Source organism: Quercus lobata, chromosome 7 (genome assembly GCF_001633185.2).
Source record: "Quercus lobata isolate SW786 chromosome 7, ValleyOak3.0 Primary Assembly, whole genome shotgun sequence".
NCBI classification, from domain to species: domain Eukaryota; kingdom Viridiplantae; phylum Streptophyta; class Magnoliopsida; order Fagales; family Fagaceae; genus Quercus; species Quercus lobata.
This window is the reverse complement of record NC_044910.1, coordinates 37,660,913-37,669,628: the sequence shown is the minus strand read 5'-3', so window position 1 is coordinate 37,669,628 and position 8,716 is coordinate 37,660,913. Positions and strand designations below refer to the sequence as shown.

Below are 8,716 nucleotides of genomic sequence, written 5' to 3'. Positions count from 1 at the left end.
CGCTTGGAGGGCGGCGGAGAGGTTTTACGCCGAGGGCTTCGGTTTCCTCTTCGATAACACATCGCGTGTTGTCTTTGTGTTTGCATCTTCCTTCCTCTCTATCTTTGCCTTTTTATTATCTGCTGTGGTTTTATTTTGTTATGGCTTAGATAGTTTTTAACCAATTTCATATTATAGCATATGTTAAGTTTCCGCACACTAGTTGTTTGACATATTGCTTGAATTGGTTAAGTTGTAATTTGGGGGTCTAACCGTTCAAAGGTGTTTTTACACGTTTTTGAACTTTCATTTGGTATCAGAGCGGGTACACTGCTATTGGTTTCATTACCATTGTGTGATCCTTGACTCCCTTTTTGAGATGGATAGGTCTCAATCCCTAAATGCACCTCCATATTTTGATGGTAGTAATTATGCTTTTTGGAAGGTTCGCATGAGAGCTTTTCTGTGTTCTATTGATGAATCCGTTTGGGATGCTATTGAGATTGGTTGGACCAAACCTGAGGCAGCCAAATCCACATGGGATAGGGTAGCACTTGCTGCATCTAATGCTAACAGTAAAGCACTCAATGCTATTTTCTGTGGTGTGTCTCCAGATGAATTTCACAGGATTTCTCATATTACCGTTGCCAAAGAAGCATGGGAGATTTTGGAAACCACCTATGAAGGCATGAAGAAAGTGAAAGACACCAAGTTACAAATGCTAACCACTCGGTTTGAGGAGCTCAAAATGAGTGAGGATGAGTCTTTTGACTCTTTCTATGGGAAGTTAAATGAAGTGGTTGTAAGCAAGTTCAACTTGGGGGAGAAAACGGAGGACTCAAAGATTGTAAGGAAGATCCTTCGATCATTGCCGGAAAGTTTTCGTGCTAAAGTGACAGCAATTGAAGAGAGCAAGGACCTTGATGACATCAAAGTACAGAAGCTGGTTGGTTCTCTGCAGACTTATGAGATGTCGCTGCCCAATCAACGGAAGAGTAAATCTCTTGCTCTAAAGACCATTAATGAGAAAATGGAAGATCAAGACTCATCGGGAGAAGATGTGGTTGACAAAGATGTTGCATACCTTGTCAAAAATTTCAGAAAGTTCTTGAAATTCAAAAATAATGGCAAATTTGATGATAAAAGAAAATTCCAAAGTTCTGGAAGGGAGAAGAGGGAATTCAAAAAGAAAGATGGAAAAGAATCCCAACCCACACAAGGTGTCACTTGTTTCGAATGTAACGGATATGGACACTTTAAAAAGGAATGTCCGAATTATTTGAAATCGAAAGGTAAAGTGTATGCCACGACCTTGAGTGACTCGGATTCGTCTGACTCAGAATCTGAAGAGAGCTGTGATGGAGAGGGGAACTATTCGGCTTTTATGACTATTGCTCATGTTGAGTCTTCAGATGAGTTGAATATGCTTGTACGAGACCTTGGAGAACATAGTGATGATGAATCACTAGGAATTGTTGAAGAATCGGATGCTGAAGAAGATGGAAGCACAGCAAATCTTCAGGAGAATTATAACTCACTCTTGGAGAAGTCGGGGGAGTACACAAGGGTGGCCAAGGCTGCTGTGAGAAAAATGAAGAAGGCTAAGGAGGACTACAAAAGTCTCCTAATCCAATATAGGGAGGCCAAATGTGAGATAGAAACACTGAATGGTGAGTTGTCCGAAACTTACACAAAAGTAAGATTTCTTGAGAGTGAGGTTGTGCAAGTAAATGCTAAAGTAGAGAGGGTCACCACCAAGAAGTTAGATGATGTTATCTCATCTCAAAAGAGCTTTTCAGACAAATCCGGATTGGGATATACCGGAGGAGGTAGTTCATCTGGAAATGTCACTAAAGAGGTGAAGTTTGTAAAGGCCAAAGATCCAGTTGTAGATAACCTTACTGGTGAGAAGCTCGAGGTGGAGGAGAAGAAGAATGTGGTGAACCAACGGATGTTAAATCCCCGTAATCAGTCTGTGGGCAGGTCTGAATCTTGTGCCAAGTCACGTCCACGACCACAAAGAGGTCCTAGAGGAACCTATGTGTGCCATTATTGCGGACTTCATGGGCATACTCGACCAAATTGCCAAAAGCTGAGAGCAAAGAATAGTGCAACTCCTCAAAGGTCAGGAGGACCCAGAAATGATAGGAGAATTTGGGCAGGTGATCAATCTAGAGATCAAAATGGAGATCCCGGAATGATGAACGTGATGAAGATGATTGGTGCATTCACCAACTGCTTGGAAAGCTTCTCACGAAGGTTTGAAAGCCCTAACTCCCGTACCCAATCCTATAAGGAAATCACCCCAAACGCAAGTGACGTGTGGGTGAAAAGGGGTACTCATGCATAAGCATTACAACATGTCCATGCATTAATACTTCCTATGCTTTGTGACAATGTTTGTTTGTTTTGCTTGCTGTTTTTACTATTGGTTGTTTGTTTGTCTACTTGTGCATATTTCTAATTTTTGTCTTATCAATCTTTTTGTTTCTTGTGTCAAAAATCCAAAAATCACATAAAAATTAGAAAATCAAAAAGCTTGATTGACATTTTTGAGTCTTTGTCTCAAAACTTGTTTTGCCTTATACCTTTGTGCTAATGGCTTTGTGCATTTTCGAGCATTGCTTGTTTTCATGCACTCATATCACTGTGGGAAAAATCTTGAAATCTATGTGATTGTTGTAAATAGATCTTCAAACTTGTCATGAATGATTAGTGAATGGTTATGTTGATCTTGAGACTTGCATAGACTTGTGTCTATATATCTTCCCACTCTTTATTTTTGTTATTGCTAAAAGAACTCACCAAATGTAAATCTCCAAATGAAAAGAGATATTGAGCTGCAAAAGCCTGTCGCACATTCTAGTATTCGATTAGGAAAAAGGGTAAGCGACCTTATATTAAAGTGAATGATTATTCAAAAAGGCCAAAGGCCTGTTCTTTAAAGTGAAATGTCATATATCACTCTCACAATGAGAGATGATTGCATCAAAAGATCAAAAAGATCAAATGTTGATTAAAAGTGGAGTCAAAAGTTAAGCTCCAAGTTATGTTATCAAGTTTTGTGGGAGGTCATATATACATATTTCTATAATTGAGATGGGTCACATGATCTAGTGCTAATTGTATATGTCTTGGTTGAATTGATCATTGAAGCTTCACATTAGACTAAGGACTATCTCATTGTTGATATCAACACACAACACACAAGTTTATGTTCAATAAATGCCATATTCATTTGTGTGATTGTACTTGATGAAATATGGTTTCACATGCTCAATCTGTGTTAATTCAAGCACAAAAAGATTTTTGAGTATTTTAAGTGCTTTTGGAAAGTATTTTGTTTGAAAAATCTAAAAATTTCAAAAATCCATTTTTGCCCTGTTTTGGCGGCTCAGTCGCGGGTATGTCAAGTCGCGAGCCTCAGTCGCATCTTCGCTGGTCATTTTTGGCGACTTGTTCGCGAGTGGAAGGTCCAGTCGCGAGGTTCACTCAGAGATTTTCGCAGCTCAGCTCGCGACTAACTCGCGGGTAGACCTTCCAGTCGCGAAAAACACTTAGAAAAATTTTTTCAAATTTTTGGTCTTGAGTGCTTTGGCGGCTTGAGCTGGCGACTGTGTGGCGACTTAATCAAGTCGCGAAAATCGCGTGTTTGGCAGAAACAGGAGCAGTTTTTAAATCTTTTTCAGTTTTCCCTCGAACTTTTGTGACTGTTCATCTTCTCTCTAAACTATCTCCCTCCCAAACACTCCGTGCTCCCATCTCCAATCACCATTGTTGGATACTTGTAGCTTAAATCCTCAAGTCACAGGTATGGGTTTTCAGTTTTGCACTCTTCTCTACTTGATTTTGTGCTTTTCCCTTTGATTTTTCGCATATGTTTGTGATTAGGAAATGGGTTTGTGTTTCGGATTATGCTCCTTGTTCATGCCTCTCTTGAGAATGCTGCTGCTAGAATATGTTTTGATCTTAGTTGTTTCCTTATTGCTCTTCATCCTGTGCTTAGCTAAGTGATTCTTTGATTTTATCTGATCTTTGAGCTATTGAGTTGTTTCAAATTGTTCCTTTTGAGGCTGTGAGTTTTACTGTGCTATATTTGCATGCTCTATTGTGTAAATCTTTTGGGAGCATATGTGAGCTTCACATTGATGTTTATGTGTCATATCATTATCCATTATCTGCCTCATTGACTTATAACTGCATTTGGGATAGTTTCTATATCTGATGCTTTTATATGTGTTTCCTATCTTAGGCTTGTTTATCCATGTGATTGATCTAAGTAGCTTGTGTTTAAATGTTCCAAGTTCATTTGTATGGATGAAATCTCCTTGTTAATTACATGGGACTGACTAGTTCTACACATATATTGGTCTATACTGTTGTGGCCTCTTCTGATTGTTCACAGATGGCTCCCTCACCTCCTAAGAAGAAAACTCCTGCAAAGAAGGCTGACAAAAGACTGAAAATGGATTCTAAACTATTTAGGTCAGTTCATCATTTTGAGAGATACAGGGATAACTTCATGACAACAGGAATTATTCAAGAAAGATTTGTAGATTTGGAGGATTTGAGACAAACCTTTATCCCCAGCTGTTTTGAAGGAAGAGGATGGGAAAAACTTCTGAGTGATTTCCCTGTAGTGTGTGAACCCCTGATTAGGGAATTTTACTCAAATGCTGTGATAAAGGAGAATGAGTTAAGTTGCTGGGTTAGAGGTAAAGAATTCATTTTGGATGCTCATGTAATAGATGATGCATTAGGGCTTGAAGGATTAGAAGATGAGGAATTTATCAACTACAAGGATAGGAGTGTCTCTATTGAAACAGTTCAACAAAGGATAGGTGGACAGAGAGAAGGAAAATGTTTGAATACCACTGCCTTTCCAGTGGACATGAGGTGTCTAACAATTATCATGATGTTTAACCTCTATCCCATTAAGAAGTTGACTACAATCAATTGTGCTAGAGCAATCTTTTTGATGGATCTCAAAGAAAAGAATTTCATAGACATAAGTTCCCACATATATGACACCATTGTGGATGAGACAAGAACAACCTCTAGGCCAAAATTGATCTTTCCCAGTTTGCTGATGAGGATTTTTAGAAGGAAAGGGATTCCAATCCCTCAAGACATCAGTCCCATCTCCACACCTTCTGCAATTAACAAACTTACCTGCAAAAGGATAAGTGTTAGGCTTCCAAGAGAAGAAGATGAAGGTGATGAAGGAGAGGGTGTCCCAATGGAGACTGAAGCAGAGGCAGCAGGGCATGCATCAACCTCAACACCCAGAAGGAGTGGCAAAAGACCTAGAGCATCAACTTCTTCAGATACACCTCCAGATGCTTTCCAAATTATTCTGGAAAGACTTGATGGGATAAGAGAAATCCAGACTGAGCACTCTGAGAGAATGAAAGCCATGCAGGACCAGATTGATGTCTTGTCTGCAAAACTTGACAACTTCACCACTCAGCCTGAACAGTGACCCTTTGGCCATTCCTGTCAAAAAGGGGGAGAAGTTTCTTTCTGTTGATAATGTCATTGATGATTAAGAAGCAGAAAAGCAGCTCTTAAGGGGGAGTAATGTGTTGAGGGGGAGTTGTCAAACTCTAAGACTTTGTTTATATATGTTTATGTTTTGAGTACTATTTAATGTTTTTATGGGTTTGATACTCTGTGTTTTGGTGTATAGTTGTTTCTAACTCTTAACATATACTCTTGGTTTTATCTTTAATATATTTTGATGATGTTATTCAGGTTAATTTGTATTTTGTACCCATGTGCTTTTGTAAGCTTTTAGGGTTTATGTTTTATGCATAGTTTGTAGGCTATATGGTTTGTACCTTGCTTAGTGCAGCCTTTATGCTATGTTGAAATCAGTACTTTAATCTAAATGTTCTGCATTTTGGTTTATGTACTGTCACTCTTGTGCCCTTGTAGGATTGTTCCTAGATGCATATACCTTGTGTGTTATACATTGGTTGAGTGTTGAGCATACAAGTGTCTTGCCTTGTGCTTGTTAACTTGTATGTCCTTGTGTTCATTCCAAGTGTGAATGAGCATTGTGATCACTACCTTGTGGTATTCACTTGGTTGATCAAGCTATGGTTTGTTTCTTAACTCCATCTTTGCTTGATCACATATTGCCTATTTCATATGCATTCTATGATTTTCTGCTTACAATGATCATGGTGTATTGTTGTGTTTCAGGAGTATTATGTTCATATGATTCAAGAGTTTCACAGCTTCTAGAGTTAGGTGTGAGTGAGTTTTGTTCAACTGTTCCCAACTCACATGTTAAGTCTAGAGTCTGTTTTAGGGTTTTGTCACGGAATAGCCAAAGGGGGAGATTGTAAGGTTGAATTTATTCAACCATCTAATTGGCTTTATTCCATGCCAAATTTTCTTGTAATTCAGCATTTAGTAACCCTGTATTTAGGTGGGTTTGATGTAAAGGTAGTGAGTGAGATAGAGTGAAGATTGCTCAAGAGTGTGCAAGAAAACAGAGACTCGCGGCTGGGACTCGCGGGTGACTCGCGGGTGACTCGCGGCTGCAAGCCGCCAGAAGCAGCACACGTGCCAAGCATGCTGGAAGATGAACAGTCATGCTAGCTGAAGCACTACAGGACAACTGGCCATACAGTTATCTCGCGACTGGATATCGCGACTTAGTCAAGCCGCGAGGTCAAGCCGCGAGCCACCCCTGTTTTTGTAAAAACCTGACGTTTCACATTCCTCTCCACTCCAATATAAATACCCCTTTTACCCACGATTGAAAGAGAGCTTCCAGAGAGAATTTTGAGAGAGAAACCCTAAAGAAAAAACCAGATTGTTTCACCTACAATCTCTAACTTAGAGACTCTTCAAATTCCTCAACTCTCTTCCTCTCCATTGTCAAATCCTTGAGAGGCATTATACCAAACCTGGTTCTCACCATCATCATCACTGTGAGATAATTGTTTGGGTTTCTGGGAAGCAGTTAGGAAGGAACCAATCTTCATTGGTTGATGCTACGGTCTAGTAGCGGAATCCGGAAAGCTAGAAAAGAAAAAGGTTCGGCGCAACCTCGTTGGAGCAAGAAGCTTGGAGGGCTTAGGTGCACTGGGTAGATTAGGCTTGGAGGGTCTATTGCTGTCCTTGTATCCCAACTATATTTTCTAGTGGATTGTTTACCGCTTGGAGGGCGGCGGAGAGGTTTTATGCCGAGGGCTTCGATTTCCTTTTCGATAACACATCGCGTGTTGTCTTTGTGTTTGCATCTTCCTTCCTCTCTATCTTTGCCTTTTTATTATCTGCTGTGGTTTTATTTTGTTATGGCTTAGATAGTTTTTAACCAATTTCATATTATAGCATATGTTAAGTTTCCGCACACTAGTTGTTTGACATATTGCTTGAATTGGTTAAGTTGTAATTTGGGAGTCTAAACGTTCAAAGGTGTTTTTACACGTTTTTGAACTTTCAATCAACATAACACTTAAAGATTTTTTTGTGATTGTGGACATAGCATTTCTCTTATAATTTTGTCAAAAGATTTAAAATTGATTTATACACTTTTGAATGACCTTAAATTAATCGGAATAAGACATTAGCTATTTTTGCTGTCTTTTACGTTGGTAGACAACTTCAGATGCTAAAATTAGTTTAAAGTAACTTATTTATTGTATCACTACCCCCGCCACCTCTCCATCACCAAACCCAGCCTTCCTGTAAATCACATCTTCAATTTGGCGGAGATCTTCCATAAATTTTAAGGAAAAGATGAGTGCTAATTCTTCAGCAACTCCTATCACCAAAAGGTATTATTACAACAAAACTTTCATAGACTCTGTGTTCTCTAATTCACATTCTTTCTATCATTTATAATATATTAAAAACTAGATAGGACTTTAGACTAATAAATTTTAGTTTCCTTATTTCTTTGTCCTTGCAGATTAGATGGTAAGGTAGCTTTAATAACTGGTGGTGCAAGTGGCATAGGTGAGAGCACTGCAAGGCTTTTTGTTCGACATGGTGCAAAGGTCCTAATAGCAAATGTCCAAGACGAGCTTGGCCACTCAGTCTGCAAAGACATTGGCTCTGATTCCATCTCTTACATCCATTGTGATGTAACAAATGAATCTAATATCGAAAAGGCCGTGGACATGGCTATATCCAAGTATGGAAAACTTGATATCATGTTCAACAACACTGGCATATCAAGCAACATTGGATCAAAAATTTTAGAATCAGAAAATGAAGATTTCAAAAGGGTTTTAAATGTCAATGTTTTCGGTGCTTTCTTGGGTGCAAAGCATGCTGCTAGGGTTATGATTCCAACTAAAAAAGGAAGCATTCTCTTCACTGCAAGCCTAGCTTCAATAATGGCCAATGATGTTTCACATTCATACGTGGCATTAAAGCATGCTATGGTGGGAATGGCTAAGAACTTAAACGTGGAGTTGGGATAGTATGGAATAAGAGTTAATTGTGTGTCTCCCTTTGCAGTTGGAACTCCTTTGGCAAGAAAATTTTTAGGGGTGGAGAAGAATAAGTTGGAGGAAGTAGCTTCATCATGTGCACACTTAAAGGGAGTGGTATTGGAACTTGAAGATATTGCAGAGGCTGCGCTGTATTTGGGGAGTGATAAGTCTAAGTATGTGAGTGGGTTGAACCTGATTGTTGATGGGGGTCATAGTCTTACCAATCCTGTTTTCTCAAACGCTATGAAAAGCCTTTTTTTTGCATTTAAGAATTCTGGATT

At 39.1% G+C, this 8,716-nt stretch overlaps 1 pseudogene; it reads left to right on the top strand.

The window, feature by feature from the left end:
• The first annotated feature begins 380 nt into the window (after positions 1-380).
• Positions 381-8,714, top strand: LOC115952006 (annotated as a pseudogene).
• Positions 8,715-8,716: the final 2 nt, after the last annotated feature.